This window comes from Harpia harpyja, chromosome 6, assembly GCF_026419915.1.
Source record: "Harpia harpyja isolate bHarHar1 chromosome 6, bHarHar1 primary haplotype, whole genome shotgun sequence".
NCBI classification, from domain to species: Eukaryota; Metazoa; Chordata; class Aves; order Accipitriformes; family Accipitridae; genus Harpia; species Harpia harpyja.
The window spans coordinates 36,028,600-36,050,138 of record NC_068945.1 but is presented as its reverse complement, the minus strand read 5'-3'; the positions used below and the strand labels follow the sequence as shown (position 1 = coordinate 36,050,138).

General features: G+C 41.5%; 1 long non-coding RNA gene across 8 annotated transcripts; it reads right to left on the bottom strand.

Annotated features, from left to right (window-relative positions):
• Positions 1-1,310: 1,310 nt before the first annotated feature.
• LOC128143184 (uncharacterized) lies at positions 1,311-21,405 on the bottom strand. Of its 8 annotated transcripts, none has more exons than XR_008235668.1 (8): positions 21,043-21,405; positions 20,526-20,589; positions 19,604-20,435; positions 18,382-18,528; positions 13,258-13,433; positions 10,550-10,595; positions 9,238-9,813; positions 1,311-6,454 (listed from the first exon to the last, which is right to left on the bottom strand). It is a non-coding gene; the product is annotated as an uncharacterized LOC128143184 (long non-coding RNA). The 8 variants fall into 8 exon arrangements; XR_008235669.1 differs by lacking the exon at positions 1,311-6,454 and adding an exon at positions 6,492-6,731; XR_008235667.1 differs by lacking the exon at positions 1,311-6,454 and adding an exon at positions 14,290-14,568 and having other exon boundaries at positions 7,758-9,813.
• Positions 21,406-21,539: the final 134 nt, after the last annotated feature.

Here is a 21,539-nt window from a genome sequence, read left to right as displayed (position 1 = left end):
CCCTGGAATGCAGCCATTCCCCACCGGCTTGCTCGGGCAGCTTCCTGATCAGAGGTTTCTGTGAAATCCACTCCCTCTTTTCCTCCCACACTGCTAAGGAAGCCTCTGCACCTTGAGCTGGGCTGTGACTTCCTCCAGGCAAAGGGCATCCAGAATTACGCAGAGGGATGTAGAGCAGAGGAACAAATAACCCGTCTCAAGGATTTCAGCCTTGGAGTAAGTGGGGGTGGAAGCATCCCTATCATGACCTGCCCCTTGACTCAACTCAGGAAGAAAGAGTAGTTCCCATCCAGATATCATGCTACTTCAGAGATGATTAACAAACAAAATACAGAATACCAATTCCTTAAATTTCATGCCCCTGCTAATTGCTTCCTCTATTCTTCATTCATGCAAAGCAAACAAGAGTCAGTGGAGGATAGCTGCTCATACCTCCTCTGCATGCTCAGGGCACATTTCCAATCTGCAAGGTAAAGCCTTTACGGGCTATCCCATCTGTGATGAAACATGGCGCTGGTGGTTGCTATAAGGACCTACAAACTGCTCTGGGCCATCCACTTTTTCACCATTTTCCCCTACCTGCCAGCAACCTGCTAGGGAAAACATGGAATCAGGCATTAGACAAACAACCCAGCTGAGGTGGGGGACAGGGATAAAAAAGGGCACAGTGTTTGGAGAAAACAACATAGACTAAGCCAAAGGGCTTAGAAGTTCAGGGTCACTTCCCCCTTTGCTGTACATGTTGATCCATCAAACTTATCTTTCCTCTCTCTTTTACTTAAAGCATATTCACAGCTTCGACTCAATCTTTCCATGTTTCTATTCCTGAGAAGGGGCATAGTGGCAGGAGGTCCAGAACGAGAAGATGAGGCTGTTTCTCCATTCACATGCCAGTAAACAAATTCACAGACAGAATTTAGCATGCATTATATAATGATGTTCAGTCAGAATCTGTACCATCTCATACGGATTTGCTACAGTTCTTAGAACACTTGGAAGGTTTTTTAGAATCTGTCAGCCAACTTAATTTAAAAGTTCTGGAGCTACTTAAAAAGCAAGCTTTCTAAAGTTTAAATATGGCTCTTATTAAAGTCCGTTTTTAGTAAGAACACCGAAGGAACTTACTGCATTTAAATGCTGAATGCACCAGCGACTCACATATGGACCGTGAAGACTTCAGGTATAGTAGAGTCCATGTATGCAGCTGGCAATGCCAAGCTGCTGACTTAAAGCTAACTCAGTGAGGCTGAGACAGCAGTTGCCACAATTGCAACTGCAATGCAAACTGCGCTACAAACTTCTTTTTTAAGTAAGTGCTTTAATTCACTCTCAAACAAGTGAGCAGAAAGATCTAGGGAATGTAAGGGTGGGATCCATCTCATTCAGCTTGACATATCTACATCAATGGAGTCTAGAGAGTGATTCATCTGACTAAAAGTAGATGCCTGCTTTAAAATGAGTTGACTCACTTTCTGGACAATATTGACTGTTTTTACTAGATCCCCATTGACTATGACTCCAGGGCTATCAGCTGCCTCTACCCACTCTAAAACAGGAGAGAAATTCAATGAGTTTGACTGAAGGCTAGGGATATTCCAGGACATGATCAAGTAAACTAGTAGCTAATATAGACTATCTTCCAGTTCTCATTGTAGAGGAACTATTGATGATCCTACAGAGACATCACCACAGCAGAAATAATACTGAGATAATATGCCCCAAACAGGCATTAATTAAAAATTTAAAAAAAAAAAAAAAAAAAAAAAAGAGGTAGAAAGGAATGATCTGGGTTTTCAAAATCTTCTGTAAGTATAGAGCTATTTTTTTGACAATGATGTTTTATATTGTGCATATATATACCATATAGATACCATTTATGAATATTCACCATGAACCAACAAAGTATTTTTATGTAATCAAAGTCCCGGCACATTAGGAAGATTATAGGTTTGATAGTTTTCAGATTATATCATAGGCTTTAAACTATCACTTATAAAAAATGCAGATATTGAAATTTCAAAGCTATTTAAATAGAAATTATTTTCTTAACTGAGGGGAAAGAGACTCATTAGTTACAACTTCTTTTGTAGAAGCATATTCTTGTGACCAGCAAGTGAGTGACGCTTTTATTACATGCGCTGAATATGTTACAGGTTTTGGATCATAGAACCTCTCCTAAAACAAAACTGAACAGCCACATAATTTTTCTTACAGACTATGATATAATTTAATCCAAGTGTTGAAAGCTGATAAATATTTTTCTCTTTCCCCATTTGGCAAACCCCATTTTCCCCTTCCCTATATTTCTAATAAAATATAAGCCAGTGTGTGGATTTGTTAACATACTACTGAGGAAAGGAGAAAGGGGTTTATATTCTAACTATTTTTCACACAGAGAGAGGCATTTTCAAACTAATGATGAAATGCTAGATTTAAGACAAAATACAAGTAATACTTTCTAGTTATCAAAGGTTAAAAAAATGCCGGATGTTTTTCTTTAAGATAAGGGTTGTGATTATCCACTCCCTTGTATTTGTCCTGTTACCTATACCTGTGGAAGCTGCTGTCAAATCAGTGATCCCTATCAATTTTGCAAAACTGTGAGTGATTACACCGGGAGAAGGAAAAGTCATATATTCCATTAAAGTATGTATCACGTATATTAAATTTTTAGTGAGACATAAAGTAGGTCCATACTGTGTCTTATAAAATGTATAGAATTTGATCACAGTCATAAAGAGATAGATGACATTTTTTTCCAAGCACTACATTTAGAATGTGCATACTTTTTAACAGAAAGATACTACTGTAAGTCAGCTTTTCATTTTATACAATTCTTCTTGTAATGCATAGCTCCACATACACTGTGCACAACACTGTGAGTGCAGCAACATCACATTCTCATATAGTTTTGTTAATGATGAAATTAAGCAGAATCTTTGGAAATGGGAATTAACACCAGTTAGAAGACAACTATGACCTAACTCCAAAAAGGTCCGAATTGCAGTCTTGTACACTAGCTATCTACAGACAAGTATGCATTAAGCAGATAAGAAACCCACAAAGGAAAACAACAATTTACAGTCCTGAAAACAACAGGGCCACTCCAAAACATCTGCCACTTTCTACTATCTCCCAATCTCATCTTAGGACAATGGGAAGGAAAATGTCCCTCAAAGCAATCCTGATTAATCATCCTCTTAGGTCTTTCATGTCTTCAGTAGAGAGGCATGCACTCTTTGAAAATAGATCAGTGCTTTTCAAAGTTTAGTATTAAGAGCCAGATTCAAAAAGAGATTCAGACAGATTTTAGGATTCTACACTGAAAGTTGCAGTCCTCAAAATCAAAACTCAGCTTTCGGTGTTGAAATGTGTAGGTACCTCACCTTTGACACGCGAGCTCTCTGAGGGCAATAAGGGTTCTAGCAGATCTGCAGTGGCAAACTCTTGCCATCCGCCGGTCTCTGTCTCGCCCCTCTGATGGACAGGTTGGAAGTGATCCCTGACGGTCAGCTAGTCCAACTCCTCACTGAAAGCAGCTCCAACTAAAGCAGGTTGTTCAGTCAGGTTTTGAATATCTCCAAGGACTGAGATTCCATAATATCTATTGAAAACCCGTTCCAGCATTTGACCATCCTAACAGTGAAAATATTTTTCCTTACGTGCAGGATTCCCTGTATTGCAACTTGGGTCCATTAGCTCTTCCCCTACCACCATACAGCTCCAAGAAGAGTCTGCATCTCTTCTTTATCTTCGCTCCACTGCGCTCTCCTCATATGCTTGTACTCCAGCCTGTGTGATTTTAGTGACACTCCACTGCATTCGTAACAGTATGTCAATGTCTTGTGCTGGGCAGCCAGAAACAGTACTCCAGAAGCAGTCTCACAAGTGCCAAATAGAGAGGAATAATTACTTCCCTGGACCTGCTGGTTACATCTTGCTAATATAATCCAAGATGAGGTTGACCTTGTTTGCCCCAGCTGCCAACTCATGCTCAATGTGCCCACCAGGACCCCAGGTCCCTTTCTGCAGAGCTGCTCTCTAGGCAGTTGACCTCCAGCATGTGCAAGTGCAGGGGGTTATTCCATGCCCAACCCAGGACTTCTCACTTGTCTTTGCTGAGCTTGGTGAGGCTCCTGGCAACTCATTCCTCCAGCCTGTCCTGGTCCCTCCGAATAACAGCCCTGCCCTCCAGCGTATCAACTGCTCCGCTGCAGGCTGGTATCATCCATAAATTTGCTGATAGTGCACTGTCTCCCATAGTCCAGATCATTAACATCGAAGACACCAAACCACACCGGCCCCAGAATCTGTCCCGGAGGGGGATTGCCACTAGCAACCAGCTGACAGATGGACTTTGTACTGCCAATCACAACCTGTTTAGCCTGGCAGTTCAGCCAGTTTTCCATCCACCTTATCATCTGCTTATCCTGACCATATCCCACTATTTTGACTGGTAGGATACTATAAAAGACCTTGGGAAAGGCTTTGCTGAAGTCAAGGTAAACGATATTCACTACTCTTCCCTTGTCCACGGAACCAGTCATCTGACCATGATCAACCAACCAGGTTGATCAGAGGCAGTTTGTCCTTGGTGAACTCATCCTATTTCTAATCACCTTCTTGCACTTCATAAGCTCAGAAATGGTTTCCAGGAGGAAAAATCTTCCAGGAGACTGAGGTTAGACTGCTTGGCTTGTAGTTCCCTGGATCCTCTTTCTCAACCTTCTTGAAGATGGGCATGACATTTGCCTTTTTCATCTGTCCATCAGGGACCTCCACAATCACCATAACCTGTCAAAGTTGATAGGCAGCAGACTCACAATGATATCCTCAGCACCCTCGGATGCATCCCATCTGGGTTTGTGTACATCCAATTGGCTTAAGGGCTCGGTCTTTCTCCACTGTGGCTACTGCTTCACTCCCTCAGACTCTGCTATTAGTCTCAGGACTGAGGGTAAATCTTACCAATAAAAAAGCAAAACAAAACAATAAAAAGCAGAATAGGCATTGAACACCTCACCTTCTTCCATGCCTTTTGTCAGTAGGTCCCCCTGCCACATAGAGTACCCGGCCCACATTTCCCATAGGCTGCCTTTTTGTTGCCAATATAATTATTAAAGCCCTTTTTGTTGCCCTTCAAATCCCTTGCCGTTACAACACCAGCTGAGTTTTGGCTTTCCTAATTCCCCACCTGCAGACTTGGGCAATGTCTCTATATTCCATCCAGGTAGTCCTGGACCTGTTTCTACCTTCTGCATACTTTGAGGTCAGTCAAGAGTGTCCTGCTCACCCATACTGGCCTTGTACCACGTTTGCTCAACTTTCTGTGATTTGGAATGGACCAATTCTGTGTTTTGAGGAGACTGTTCTTGAAGATCAACTAGGTGTCCCAGGAGCAGCTAATTGTCTCCCATGTGATCCTGCCCAGCAGACCCCAAACAAGCTGAAGTTTGCTCTCGGGAAGTCAAGGCTGGCAATTTTACTATTTGTTTTACTCATTTATCTCAGGATTTTTAGCTATACAATCTCAGGGTTGCAGCCAAAGCTGCCCTCCACCTCCACACCCCCAGCCAGTTTGTTCATGAGTAACAGGTCCAGCACAGCACCTCCCCTCGCTGACTCACCAGTCACCTGTGTCAAGAAATTGTCATTGGATTTTTTGCACTTAAACCATGCCTCAAGTGCTGACGTGTATGGAACCTGGTGTTCCCTAGAATAAGGAGTTGCACTTTCACTGTCTTGACAGCAGAAACCTCACTTGGCCTTCAAGATCTGAATATCCTTATCACCTGCCACAGGGAATCTCAGGGAGAAGGCTCCTTGAACACAGCTGTACCGCTGAGGAATACTGTGGCCCTGATGCAAAGGGCTTATAACATATCCTGAGGAGAAATGCGATACAAGTGTGAAGCGGTTAGAAACGTTGTGGTGCCAAGGCCTGCTGTGACAGGTGCTACCTTCATCGCCTCTAACGGTGGACAAGGAGACTAAGGGGACATTCTCAGATTGTTGGTGCTAGCTATGGAGATGACCAGAGCAGTCCTATCCATGTTGAGTCCTATCCACTCACCAGTGTCCAAGGAACGCATAGTATTCCAAGACCCATCCGTGCCCAAGATGAGAAAGGTAGCATGCTTGCAGTCACTTCATGTAGGCTTTTACCAGGTGAAACAGTGCTGGAGATGACTCCCTGTTGCCATATTTCACTTGCCAACGAGCTTCCTGGCTAATCTCATGTGCCCAAGAAGTCTTGATATAGTGAGGGCTAGAGCTGTTTCCTTGAGGGAGGACTTCTTAGGAGAATGGCCTCATATTGATTCAGTAATGGAGGCTTTTGCCAGTTCACAGCTCCTGCCTATTTAATGTGGCCATAGACTTCTGAATTTAATGATGTCTTCATAACCTTCCGAGTCTGTAATTCTGCTGTTCAAGCTCCTGATCTCTTCTTGTTCTAAAATAATGATGGATTGAATGTTTATCAGAAATACATCACCTTCTAAGGCAGTTAAGGCTCCTGGTTTGCACAGGAGATGACAGGATCCAGCCTTTATAAGTCACGCTGAGTGAAAAGTAGTGTTTGGAGAAGACTTGTAGAGGCACATACACATCTTGAGTGTCTAATAAACAGAAAACAACTCACGCCCTGTCTGAAATTCACTGTAGCAGGCCACTCCACCTCAGCACTGTCCCTGAGAGAAACTTGTGTGGGGCACTCCCAGCCTCATATCCTACACAAAAGGGGAAAAAAGTCTCTGAGCTTGAGTAATAGGTCCTGCATACATCCTACAAGGCGAATACAGATGTGGGCTATCACTTTAAAATAGAACCCGGCTTTTCTTCAGTGAAGGCTGTAACTTCCCAGCTAATGTATTTGAAGCAGGAGCATGACAACTCTTCCTCCTGAAGAGGATTCCTCATCGTATTTTAAATGAAAGGACATAAACACCAATCAGGGTAGCATTGTAGGCTATAAATCCCAAGTAAAATAGGCACCTGCAGACAGCAGCACCTCTGCTTGAAAAAGCTCCAAGACCCTCTTTTGTGCAAGATTTTTTCACTAGACTGCCTGGTCCCACTCACTCCTGAGTTTTGCAGTTCCTGTTCCGGGGCAATTATCCTGTCCCTCTGCACAAGGCAGGTTAGACATTTAACTTAAAATTGCAGATTCTACTGCCAATTGACTATTAGACAGCTTTTCAAGCATCACAGTCAAGCTTCATGAATATTTGGGGCAGGACAGTATGTTCAAAGTTCTTTACCTACAAGCTGGATACTGTGCAGCCCAGATGATAATTTTTTTCATCAGGGCTCAGATTTTCCTTTTCCTTCAGACTGGAAATCCCATTCCTTTGGAAGCTGGGTTGCTTTTCAAGTGCAGAGTGTTCCCTTTGTTCTTTTCATCAACAAGTATTGTACAGTGAATGTTAAAGGATACCAAATTTGGGCTTTGTAGCAAGAAGCTGGAATACAGGCTGTGTATGGCCCTCTGCCACTGAAAAACACAGCCAGGTTTATGAGATGGGCCATTTAAAATTCCGATTTTTCTCTTAAACCATGTTAACCGCTTTCAGTCTAGGTGCTATAATTTCCTTCAAACTTCATTTTTTCCCTAACCTCAATTTTTTTTTTTTTTTTTTTTACTGTGGTAGCACTTAGATTCCCCCATCAGTATGTCACATTTTATTGGGAATCGTAGGTCCCACAGATAACAAATAGAGTCTCTACCAGGAGGTGTTTGCATTCTTAAGCCAAGCTCCTTGTGCATGCACAACTTTATACATGAATAATCCCATGATGTTATTCAAGATTTCACAAATATAAAGTTAAGACATGTTTTTAGATTATAGGTAAGTTCACTTGAAATAGGAAAATACAATACGTGTAAAAACAGAGTTTGGCGTCAGTTAAAGAATCATGTTTAATATAACAATGTCTCCACGTTTAATAATTAGCTGTTTCTGAATTTTTTCTAGCATTATAAACAGATAAAACTTCAAGAAGCTATTTGGAGAAAAGATAAGTAAATTAAAAGGATTTTCAGCATTTTAAGTGAAATTAAAAACTTTAATGGATGTTAACTGCATGTGAGGCATCAATGGCTACATTTAACAGAAAAATGTGATGCTGCCCTCCCAGTTCAGTCACAGCAATTGTGAAGCACCTGGCTCCCTTGTTTTTACATGAAATGCTGAACCAGGACCTGGTTTGGAAGGAAACTGCAGTTTAGTGAAAGAGAAAATTCTATCATAACACCAAGTGTTTTATATAGCGTTTCTCAGTTGCATGAGAAGTACAATAGCTGGGCTGGAAGAGTATGGACTTTGTAGCTAAAATCTGAGATTTTTCCTTTTAAAAAGAGGGATAAATAAGTTATCTTGTTTCTTCATTTCCATTCCTGACTCTCCATATCTTCTGCTTTAGCTCACATAATAAATATAGATTACTTCTTATAATGTCTTATTGTGAGAAAAAAGGTTTTATACTCAAGAACACGCATTTACTTAATCTTGACTACTCTTAGCCTGTCCCAAAGTCTAAACTGCATGACATTTCTTCTTACTTCACGTGCAGAGGCATTTGACTTGTCCTTCTGGAGCCTTCCAAGGCTTTCAAGAAATCAAGGGTCATACCCGTACTGGGACTGTAATACATGATGAGCCATTGGGTTATTCTGCAGAAGCCAAGCCCCTAGTTGCTGAAGTAAGACAGAGGAGGTGGTGAGGCTGATGATGCTGCATTATTCTGGGCTCCAGCCCAATCCTTTTCCATTACTGGAGGGGTGAAACTTCCACTGTGAGCTGTTAGAAGAGCTACCTCTCCCCTTGTTTCTCTAAAGCATAGCATAGGTTTGATGTGATTGACACGGGAAACAGGAGGGTATCCAATTGAAAATCGACAGTTAGAAGTCTGTACTTATTTTTCAGTTGCTTAACTTTACTGTTCATAACATCACATTATAATTTGGGATTAATTGCAATTTCATTCTTCCCTCTGTACTTATGGGGGAGTCATGAATCTCCAGACTGATGTGCTGTAGCACCAGTGCCAAAGGGTTGCAGAGAGGAGGTAGAGGAAGTGGAAGCTGGAAAGAAGACTAAAACAGATGAGATTTACCACAAATTAAAACCAATGGGTCTACAGGAGGGCAGCAGTTTGGAGATTCAAGAGGAGACAGGGCAGAGCTTCAGCACTTCAGCGTTCAGTTTTAATGTCGACTGAAAACATGAATCTTACCAAAATCAAGGCCGTGGTATGTGTCCTCTGTCTCTCTCATCTATATGAAGACATGCAGGGACCATAGCCATCCCAGCAATATCCCATGTTTCCACTACTTTAGATGTGCAATTTATTTCATGTATGCATTTATCTTAAAATCTGCCCACAGAAAAATAAAGGGGAAAAGAAGTATATAGGTATAGAAAATCTAAATGTAGATGTGCCATGGTCCAAAAAGTTGTATCTTAGATTCTTCCTAAGTGAAAGAGAGAAACTTATTTCCAAATCTCAGTCTTGAAAATATCCAGCAAACATGGCTCTTTATGGATGTTTAGGCTCAACTTCCCTCCATCCCCAAGGCCTGCAGACTCCAAATTTTAGGTCTTTGGATGCAGTGCAATGTTTTGGGGCACACAGGCTGAAAGCAGGCAACAGAAGAAAAATATAACAGGGTCGTTATCAGCCCAAATGCTTTTTTTAACTAACTTCTGTATCGTCTGTGTCCATAACACATGGACATGCTGCATGTAAAATGAAAGTTAGTTTTCTGTTTTCTTGTAAATACCACAAGATGACAGTTGTACCCAACCTGCCCTGAAAAAGAAATAAAGAGCACAATTAACTATTCAGCCAGGTGCATGCCTTTCAAAACGCCTGTGGCAACTGGGCTAAGCAAACTAGAAGAAATATTTATCAGAAGACCCGCCACTTCATCTTGCTTTTAAACAGCAGCAAGGAACTCGTAGCAGCAACTAACTGCCTTGACTTCAGGTTTCTTCGACTCCCTCATCAGTGTGAGCAAGAGGGACAGTGCTTTGTCCTGCTGTTGGTATCTGAATAGTGTGGATGCCGGAGCCTTTGAAGGTGGAATAGAGGAAGAGGCAGCCCTGCCTTTCCCTGATGCTTATTTCCACCTTGTCTTGCACTGACACTACCCTTCATGCAGTGAATCTTCTTAGACAACAAGTCCTTTTAAAAGGTAACTTTTTTGTCCTGTAAATTTTCAGCTGAATTAATCTTTATCTAGGTTGCAGTACAGCTGTGTGAATGCTAATGCCAAGAGGAAGGAAGGAGAGGATGAAGGTGGATGATACGCTTCTGTTTGGAAGCAGCACCAGCTTAAGGTATCTTAAACCAATGGTGGAACAACTTGCTGTCACCTAACCACTAGCAGTGGTTCCAGAACTTGCCATCAGTTTGAGTATTTAGTGCGTAACTATAAAAAGCTGCTCTGCTGCAGGATGAAGCTATTACTGCCATTCAGAAACTTGCTAGTCAGACTGCTACCAATTCATGAGCTACTAGTGATATCATTATGTAAATTATTTACCTGCAGGTTTTCAGTATCAGGGATTTGCCCCAAATCTCAGTTGTTTCTAGAAGGAAACAGCACCATGAGACTCACATTGGTCAAGAGGAGATACAGATACTGTGCATGCACATGTTCACGACTCAGAGGTGATCCCATGAAACAACTGCCTCCTAAGTTATATTCCATATTTTGAGGAGATTTGAGCTTTTACATCAAAACTTGTCCAGTAAGAGAGCTAGGAGTTGTCTGTTAGATTTTTCTTCCCCAAAGGTTTAAGGGGCTCTTAAATTGCATGGAATATTTTATCCCCAATTAATTTTATGTGTTGGGGTAAGCAGAGTCTTAAGTTAATACATAATCTGGCACACAATTCAAGAGCTACTTCCTGTAGTAGCTAGTTTGTAGTAATGACATGTCATTTCTGTAGATTGTGTAAATTGCTGGCTCTGTTTTTATACTTCAATAAAATCTGTTTGCATAGCTTGTACTTCTCCTTTCATTACAATTAGGCAGGCAGGAGTTCAAACAACAAAACTTTATTGTTCGTCTGTAAGTTAAATAACCACTGCAAAGTATAAAATGTTTTTAAAACAATATAACAACGTGCAAACCACTGCTAAGTTGTCCTGAAATTGCAGTGTACTTTAAGAAGTGACTGATGTGCAAAGGAAGGAGGCAAGTATCAGCTGCTTGCAATTCTCCCATCTCCTCTCCACACACCCTTATTTCTTGTCTAAGTGGTGCATCACGGAGTATGAGGAAGACTGCTTAGGACGGCTAAATTCTGGGATCAAACACTACAAATGTATATACATCCAAAAGGTAACTTGTATCGTATATTCAGACAAAAGATTGTATTTTCATATTAACAATCTACTTCTTTCTTCCACCTCTACAAAAATGCTGAAAAGTCATTTTTTAGAGATCAAGATACATATGAAGCATTTTAAAATAGCAAACCCTTACTAAAAATTAATTGGCAACACTGCTGCACAATATGAACTCAACTGGTGAGTTTCTTTGCAAGTATCTTTACTTACTGTCTTTGAGTAGTGAATTGGCAGAAGCTTTGCCCAATTAATTTTGACATGAGCGAAGCATGATAAAGAGAACTATTTATCAGTACTTAAGTCCTGACTACTTTTATCATCGGTAAGACATTATACAGAATACTAGGACTCTGGTTTTGAGAGATGATCCAACATTCTCTGCGGAACGCCACTCAACTCCTGGACTCCAGTTCCAACAGACTTACACGTAGATGCAAACCCGTTTTAGGTATTTGAGCTCAGGTCCTGGAAGAAGCTACAGGAGCTGAGACTTGCAGAGCTCCTGTTCTCTGCCTGATACGTGGAGGGCACCAGCACAAAGAACGGCACACTCGGCGAGGCTGGTACAGTGCTGCATTTGATAGTTTACGCTCAAAATGTGCCACCCTAGATAGCTGGCCTGCAGCGGTGTCTCCTCCTGCCACACCCAGGCTCCTCCTATTTACTACTACTTCCTTTCCAAATGTTAAACTTCCCATAACTTCATTTGCATTTACAAAGCTGCGGGTTTTAGTATTTATTGCTACTCCCTATTTAAGATCAGCAAGCTTTACCAAGGCAGTAACAAATTAACCCAAAATATGTTTGGTGATCGGTGGCTTTGCTTTTGCTAATTTTTTAATTTGTTCCCAACATCCAGCGAGCAGTACTCTGCTGTGGCACTGGACAAAGGGGAAACTTAAGGGAAACTCCTTCATCAGGCAGGACAACCCATTTCCAAGACACCCAGAGAGCTGTGGTCTTGAAGCGTGCATGACAGCTTTGCAGAAGGCCAGTGACTGCACAGCGTATCATTTGTGGTGGAGTTTTGTCATCTACCAAGGCAGGGGAAGATCTGTCGGACTACCTAAAAGGCCATCTAAAATCCTGCCCATTTTTCCTTCAAAAATTTGCAAACATCACATCCCCTCCATTTCTATGAAAAGATGTTAAAGAATACTGAAGCTGCTTCAATGATTTGTTCAAAAAGTGCCTGTTTCTCTCCAGCTGGCACTGAACCACTTGCAGGCACACAGAAGACGTCAGCTTCACTGACTTCTATACCTAGGAACTGCAACTTGCCATTGAAACCAGCAAGAACAAACAAAACCCAACTTTTCCTTTCTGCATCTTCCCTGGGACCAGAAGAGCACCAAAAAGCAGACTTTTGGTGACCCTTCACTATAGCAAATGTTCAGTATAACATTCAAACACCTAGTGGAGTATTTAATGAAGAATTTTTTTTTTTACAGAACAGTATTATTAACTTCAAGCCATAAAACTCTCAATTCTACAGTAACCATGCTTATGAAGATCATATAAAAGGAACTGGAAAGCCTTCCCTCTCCCTCAGCCATCGGGTTTGTTTTGTTTTGGAGGTTTTTTTGTGTTTTTCCCCCTGCCTCAAATAAGAGGCATGTGACCATGGAGTAGCTCTCTGTGTTCTAATTATATTGCTACAAGACATGTCCCAAACATTTTGTGTGAGAATGGGATGGGGACAGAGTAAGGACAAATAAAGCAAACAGCTGTGTAGAGCTCTTCTATCATTCTCACACCTAACTGAAGCCAGTAGTACCACAATGAGGATAAAAAAGCTCTTAACATTATGCTCACTAGCTCACTATTCATTAGACAGTCCCTTCTTAAAAATTAAACAAATAAGAAAAAAAAAAAAAAATAGCAGGCAGTACTTACTAGGCTAAGCCTTTGTTAGCAGGGAAGCCACCAGAACCCCTTGAGCAGAGATTAGCAAACTAAGTAAACCTTTGGGAATTCTCCCAGGACATCCAGCTAGTTGATGAAACTCTTCCAGTCTTGGACTGTGATCCTCTAACAACAGTTAGGACTGAATGCGGTGATCACAGCTCTGCCTAGCAAAAGGATACAGTTCAGATACTACTGAAGGCTCAGTTAATGTACCTAACGCAACACAACTGCTCCAGCTACTCAGAGCCCCAAGCCCATTTGAGGAAGCCAGCACCAAAATCACCACTCTAAGGAATATATTTTACTACTTGGATTACAAGTACAGGACTTGCTACCTTCCCTTCATATACTGACTCTGTATTGGGCAGTGTTGTTCTGAGTAATTAGCATTATATTAGAATGAGCTAAGCATATTACAAGATAGCTGACTTCCTGTATTTGAGCCTAGTGTACAGATATTCTGCCATCACATTGCATATAGTGACTCTAAATGCAAATACAGCCAAATAGCTACTAGGATACGTTTTCTGGACTGAATTTTGATAGGACTTCAGGTTCCAAGACACCTTCTAAGAAGAAACAACTGAAGATGTGCTTTTTTTTCCAAACTTAAAACTACTTGGGATTAAGTTTTCCAGGCCAGGTGTCTGCCTCCAGCTGATGTTTGCAAAAGAAATTTTCAACAAGAATGTAACTGTGAACCTGGGGGAGAAAAAAACTCCCATTTTTACTCAAGTACAGAAAAAGCCCTCTTAATGTACTTGAAAAGGCCTTTACTTTGAAGAGAGAATTTGAAATTTAGTGGGAGAGTAGACTTTGAATGAGGGATATGCCTTTTGGGCAGTTTTCCTATTGAACATCATGATGAAGCAATCAGCTTTTGAATCTCAAGCTGCACACGCACAGCAAAAAGTAATTACCAAAAAAAAAAAAAAAGCATTAAGAGCTAGGAGCTGGGTTTTCTGAAAATTCCATGGCCTCCGCAATGCTGCAGGTTGGTCCTAGCAGAGTTACTCCTACCTGAGGCAGCAGCGGGGACTGCAGTTAAGGCTGGGGCTCCGCTGGGCTCCGTGCTCCCTCTTCTGGCACCCAGGCCAGTGCAAAGAGCCAGCAGCAAGCCTCGGGGGCAAGGGGAGGGATGGGTGATGTTGGGAGGCTACAGCAAATGCATCCTGTTGGGTGCATCCCATTTCTATTTCTGTCTTTATCGGGGATTTACACACAGCAGCGAGTTTCTCACAGGGCACTGGTGGTCTCTAACGAAGCGCTTTGCATTTTCTGAGTTCCAAATTCGACCCTCTGGAAAATAAATGCAGAAATACCAAGTGGTATCCACCATATGTGTACAGCCTTCTTCACTGCAGCTTCTCAGCACTGCAAACGTTTGCAAGAACAGAGTATCACAATAATCTTGCACTACGAAAGCCCTAATAATGCAGATAGGACCACAGCACGTACGCTCAAGTTCACAAAAAAGCCTATGGCTGAATTTAATGTAGCTCTAAAGTTATGGCTAGCACTCCTACTGCTGAGCTACCTCTACTCTCAAATAACCTGTAAATTATATCCATTGAAACTGTGCTTTGATTAAATGAAGAACACCCCAAATTAGCAGCCATTCTTGTATTGAATTCCTCTGTGACTTAGCTTTCCCAGCATTACAGTGATGATAATGCTACTAGCTCGGAATTTTGGGAACTCATTAGTAATCATAACTCTAGAAAAGCCTGTAAGAAAATGGAAGGGGAAAAAAAAATATCTGTATTCAGATAAACATTTAAACATCATGCAGATACAGAGGCATAACCTCTGGGGTTTTTTTTTAATTCAGTGAGCAGTATCAATCTCAAACGTAAGGATCATGCATTAAAAAAAGTGATCATATAATTAAGGACTATCATAATACACATGCATGGTGTCACGCAGATGGAAAACTCAATGAGCACTGACTTTTTCAACCTTAATTTTTATATGTTTGTATGTTAATGTTTGTATGTAATTATACATAATTTTAATGTTCAGTTGCAGACAGAAACTATTAGACTTTTGTTTAAAGTCAAGAACTCTTTGGCAGATGAAAAAAAACAATAAAGCGAATGTCTATGTATTTTCTTCTATAAATAAGTAAATTGATCCTGGTATGAACTTGGCCGCAGCTAGTTACCCAAACTTTAAAAAAAGATCATTTAAAAACATCTTTGAAAGCTAAATTAGCATATTTTGGCAAAAGGAGAGGATTCTTTAGCACAGTGCTTAAACAACATGGGGAAACTTGCACTATCAAATAGGTACTATCATTTCTGTATAGTACTGCAAACATGACACAAACACCTGGATTAAGGACACACAACTCCATTTTCCTAAGTGCTAAGCACAACTAATTCCAAAGGAACGCCATGGGGGCTATGTAATAGCTTGGCAACCTCTCGAAGGAAAAACTATGACATTATTTCATTTTCCTAAAGCAAACTGAAGAATGAGCCCAGACTTATTAAAATAGAGGTAACAGATCAAACACAATATTCTAAGGGTTTCATTCACAGACTGGCTTGCTTTACTTTTATTGCCTTATAAATCGAGCTAAACTTGTAGCATTAAAAAAAAATAATCTATTTTGACTTTGTAAACCAACACTAGAGTAACTTGATGAAGGATGAAATGAGACAGGAAGAAGTTTCATTCCGAGAGACCGTACTGTAAGCTCAGGGCACTGCTATTTATGCTGGGGAACTGACTACAAGCAGCACCCGGTGCAGCATGTGACTTAAGTCACTGGAAGTTTGTGATCAAGAAACTGAAATAAAATACTTACAACAAGAAAGCAAGTCTTAAGATTACAAATCAAGTGCGAATAGCTGCAGTACTAAATATTCCTGAATCAGCAAAAGATGGAAACAAACTGTACAGTAATTGCATCTGAGGAGATACGTATCTTTAGCAGAAGTCACCTGTGACACTGCTGCAAGCCCCCTAGAGCAGGGGTTGGCCCACCCAAAATCACCAGGTTTTCCTCACTCCCTTGCTTGAGCCCGCATTTTCTCTAATCTCCCTTTTTTCTTCTGCAGCAGGACTGCAAGAATTCTTCCAGCTTCTGTACTGTCCTCCAACACATGCAAGGGAGTCTCATAGAGGGAAGAGACCTTTCCCTGGCCTGCAGTTTCCCCACTCTGCACACAAGCTAGATAAGGACAAGGCTAAGTAGACTAGTTTGCGTAACGCGTTTTAACACTGCTACCCCAAATATCCAGAGACTGTACTTTTGCCTCTTGGTAAGGGGTTAGGGGACTATGCTCACTCTTTTCTAAACAGTATTAGGTACATCTTGGCTCAGAACCACACTGCCCCAGCTCTGTGCATCAGCTGCTCTTAAACACAGTGATCCCTGCAGCGCTGGAAGGCCCAAGATCAAGAACTGATGGAAGATACAGGAACATATATACACTCTATTTCTTCTACTTTTTCCTAACTTCGGTTATCCTCCATTTGCAACAAGACTCTGGGTAAGACAGATCTCATGTTAAGGTTCAAAATTCAGAAATAGTAGCAGCTCAGACTCATAAACATTTTTATAATATCTGAAGATTAAGAGAGTCATGGATTCCCCTAAGAGCTTCAAAAGCTATCATGTTACTACAAGCAACAGGAACTGATACTTGACTACATTTGATAGCCCTTTATATGTAAACAACCTCAAAAACTGTTTCTCACTAGCTTTTTTCAGTTATGTTAGGCGCTACTGTAGTTAAACAGTTTAAGTCTGGATGGTTTAAGTGCAATTTTCACATTAGGTGTCCCATCAGCATTTGACCAACACAGTTAAGTTTGAGATTTTTTTTCCTTTCAGTTACTCTGAAAATAGACATACTTCCTCTTATCTGGGCAACACAACAGCATTCAATGCAATGCTGCTCATCTATCAGCAGTCTGTAAGACCAAATGCGTATTAAGTAGATCACCAACAGACAGACTGAGAATCATAATTAAACAACAACAGATTTTCTCCTTTCAAAAGTGGATCTGTGGGTATTTGTGTGTTTTCACTGCTTTTCAGTACTTGATTTGCTTGGGCAATTTCAACATATTAGTTAGTTTAGATGTTATTTAATCAGTATTTCCTTCATTCACTACTTAAGTTTTCAGAAAAGTTTTTGCAGCATGTATTATATTGAAATGCACAAATTGTCACATGTATTGTCTGTCCACACATTCACAGTTGCCCAAACTACTTCCCTTTTCATTTACGCCTATATAAAAGTTAACTAAGGCAACCGCTTACTCAGAGAAATTTCTACGTATTTTTAGCTACTGTTGACTGCCATTCGAATTGATAAAAATATAAAGATGAGACAGTGCTACGTGACAAGCAAATATTGCTGGCAAATCTGCAATACTGAGAACTCTACTAGTAGCATTTTGCCACTTAGACTTCTAACAAACACTATGAAGCTACTAGGTTTGGTTTTGATTTAAGTTAACTAGACCTTCCCCACCCGTGTGTGATACCATCATTCTTACTCTACAAAAACCCTTAAAGTTTGAACCAAATTTAACCTGATCGTTTCTGTATTTCTGAGCGTGGTTCCTTTTTAACATTCAGAAGAATTCTCTCAGTTTTGCATCTCAATCAAACTTTCACACATCCAACCAGAAACATGAATCACACTAGTGCTATTTCAGGGAACATGTACAGCTATAGTGGCAGAGGAAGTGTGCCATCCACCAGATCACACAAACACAGAGATAATCACAAAGTAATGCTTGAAACGGGTAATTTACTAAGTGCAAATATGGGGGTTTTTTTTCCTTTTTAAAAAACTTGCACAGGTTTGCTGTCAGGACATTCGTGACTTCTGTGCTGCAGACCAATGCTTGTTAGAACCTCAAAACATTTTCTGCCATTAAGACCTGCATCTGCCTTACAGGTATGATAACTTAAGAAACGCAGCAAATATTTTTCGCCTGTAAGAAAAAGATATGAATTTGATAATCTCTCTAAACTTACTGTCCAAGTGTTGCCAACCCCAAGTGTTCAGAACACGTAAGTCAGGACCTACACAAGAATTAAGATTTCAAAAGCACTGCAGTTTTGAAATCAAGTGGGAGTGCACTTACATATTTATTTTTACTTCTTCTTCAGTTGCATTTAGGGTTTTCCTGCTTCATGTTTCATACTTCATTGCACAACTGAGAAACCCTCAACTTTGAAGTGCTTTTAATTTAGAGATTAGATGATCATAAACTTGATTCCGAAAGGTGGACCTTTGTGAAGAACAGCAAGTATTGGAAAATTACAATAATTACAGGTGACATTTTTAAAAGTGTTTAACCAATTTACTTGAGTATGTACAAAAGCATTTATGTAGCTCATTTTTCCTTCTGTCTTATTTCCTAAGTAGCAATACCATAAAAATAAAGTTGAAATGAGGAAGGCACACAACACTTTAGGAGATTTAGGAGGGAAGTGTCATAAGTCATTTAAATAAACAAGAAGTTGGTTCTTTTTAATGTAAAAGCTTTTTTTCTTTTTTAAAGATTATCTAAACCAAGCCTGCTGGGGTAGTTAAGTTCTACTAACTGTAGTGGAAATTCTGTACAAGTGTGCAGAAGTAGCCTGTAATACTGTACATCTGCTTTCCCACCTTTGCTGTACTGTTTAGCATTTCCTTTCATGCATAAGACCTTTAATTTATGATTTAATACTGCACCACTGAAGACTAGCCACTTACCATCTATACAACGTAGCAGCATCTTTAAAAGAAACTAGCACACTGAAACATAATAAAGAATTTTAAAAAAATTATTCAGTAAGAAGGGGTAGGACTAATACCTTGCTAAGTAAATGCCCCTTGTTGAAGCGTACATTTGTCACCGCAAGCTACGCAAACACTGAAGTCTTTAGCCTAACATATGCAGTTAATTCCAACACTTTAAGATTTTTTATTAAAAACGGTTGAGAAGAATGTCACTAAAATCTACCACTGGCTTTCTGACCCTTCCTCCTCTACCAGATGCTGCTCATCCCGTAATTCTTGTGTTTATTTTCAGATTGCACGTATATTATACGCTACTGTCCGCAGTCTTAAGAGTGAATTGGCTGTCTTCTCTAGCCCATCTAATAGGCTGCATTTTCTAAAAACACATATACACACACAGGCACATACACACAAACAAATAAAACACACTAACTTGAGTTTCTAAGGATTTACAGTTTAATGTAAGTAGCATACAGCTAGTGATACTAGTTAGTTACTCTGATCAAAACATAATGTTGCCACAAGTCAAGAGCAGCACAAGCAGAAATGAAAATGGAAATGAGCAAGAGTATTTCACCCACCAGAAAGCAAATGCAGAGTTAGTGGCACACTGACAAGAGCAATTGTGGCCTGCTCTCTGGATAGCAGCAGTTTGGCACATTGGTAATAAGCCCCAAATTTCATATTAAAGATTCAAGAAAAAAGTTTGAAACTGCAACACAAGATACAGCTATTACAAACACAAGATTCACTTAGCACAGTGATACTTAAAAAAAAGCAGCCAACACACACACACACACAAAAAACCAAAACAAAACCACCCAACCACTACTGAATAGTGACAATTCAGTTACTGGATCTGCACTGTCTGTCTGCAAGAATGCTCATTCCACACATAACATTTACACACCAAAATTAATTGTATATGGTAACTTTTATAAGCAGTTTGTAATAGCACAGGTTTTATTTTACAATTTAAATAAATGCAAATTGCATTGACAGGTACTATTACAGAGATCAGTAAAAGGATTTTTTTTTTTCCCCCTAAATAGCAAGACTTTTTTTCCCTTTTCCCCTGCATTTAATCTTTGGACTCTTTCATATGCAACAAGAGATTCTTTCGGAATTCTTAAGCATCATCAACGTAATTTTGGTACATTTAAAAATTATCACTTCCACCAGAAACAGGTCATCACCTTTATTTAACACCATTAGAATGCATGCGTATTAAGACAGATAAATCAGGAAAAAAAAAAAAAGTCTTAACTCACAAGCCCTTTCTCTACCTCAAAAAGAGAGGGGAGCCCCCGTCAGTATAAAACCAACAAAACCGGTGGTGTAACACTAGTATCAGCTTCACGACCTTCTCCTAGGGGATCTCCAACTATTTCAGCTGTAAGGTGAAGAACCAAGCTATAAGAACCAAAGACATCGTTAATGTAAAACAGCAATTACTCTCAAGCTGGCATCACAAGATCAGAGTCCAATACAGACATTTTGTACCTTGGTGCTGGATAGTGTTACTTGAAGCATCAGCCTAATAGCCGGTTTATTCATAAGGCACGCACTAAAATGAAACAAACAGTAATTAAGTGCTGGCGGTGACCTAGTTAGCCACAGAAGGAGCTAGGTCGTCCTATCATTCATTACAGGTTCGCCGGAACCCGACAGGCACGGTCCCCTCCGCCCGGGCTGCGCGGCAGGGCGAGACCGGGGAGCGGCACCTCTCGCCCGGCCAGCCCCGGGCTCCCGCGCCCGCCCCTGCGCCGCCGCCGGCGGCCTCTCCCCCAGCCCCCCCCGCCTCCGGAGCCCTCGGATCTGGGCGAGCTGGGCCCCGGCGAGCGGCGGAGCCGGCGCGGGCAGCGCCAAGGCCACCTGCTTTCGCCTTCCCCTCCCTCCCTCCCTCCCTCCCCCGCCCCGCCGCAGCTCCGGCAGCTCCGCGCTGGGATAACGCAGCCTCTGACTCGCTCGCTGCTCGCGTACCCCTTCACCTCCCTCTTCTCCCTCCCCCAACGCGCACACTTGATAGAAAGTCTCCTCTCGGCGGCGGGAGGGCGGTGAAATCCTTCGCTCTCCTCCCTCCGCTCTCTGTAACGCGAACGAGCCGCCGCCTTCTGTTCCTCAGCCTTGGCCAAGTCGGCGTTTTGTTGACAGGCTCTGCTGGGCACAAAATGGGGCTGCCGCTTCCATGGGCGCCGCCATTTTGTGAGGAGCCGCCGCGCTAGCTGTAGCCGCAGCCTCAGTAGCGGCGGCAACGGCGGCCCAGGCGCGCCGGAGCGGCGGCCGGGGTCTGTGTAATGGTTGAATAAAGTGACCCCCTCTAGGGAATCCCCAGCTGACAGTTACGTAAGGGACCGTGCGCAATTGCTGTGCTTTGCATGGAAACCCACCTAGCCCTGCTACGCAATTTGCCTATCCTCCCCTCTGCCTCCCGCTCGCCCTTCCACACGGCACCCGGGCGAGGAAAGTGACTCACCTCTGCCGACCGCCCCTCGCGGAGGGGAGACCCCCTGCTTT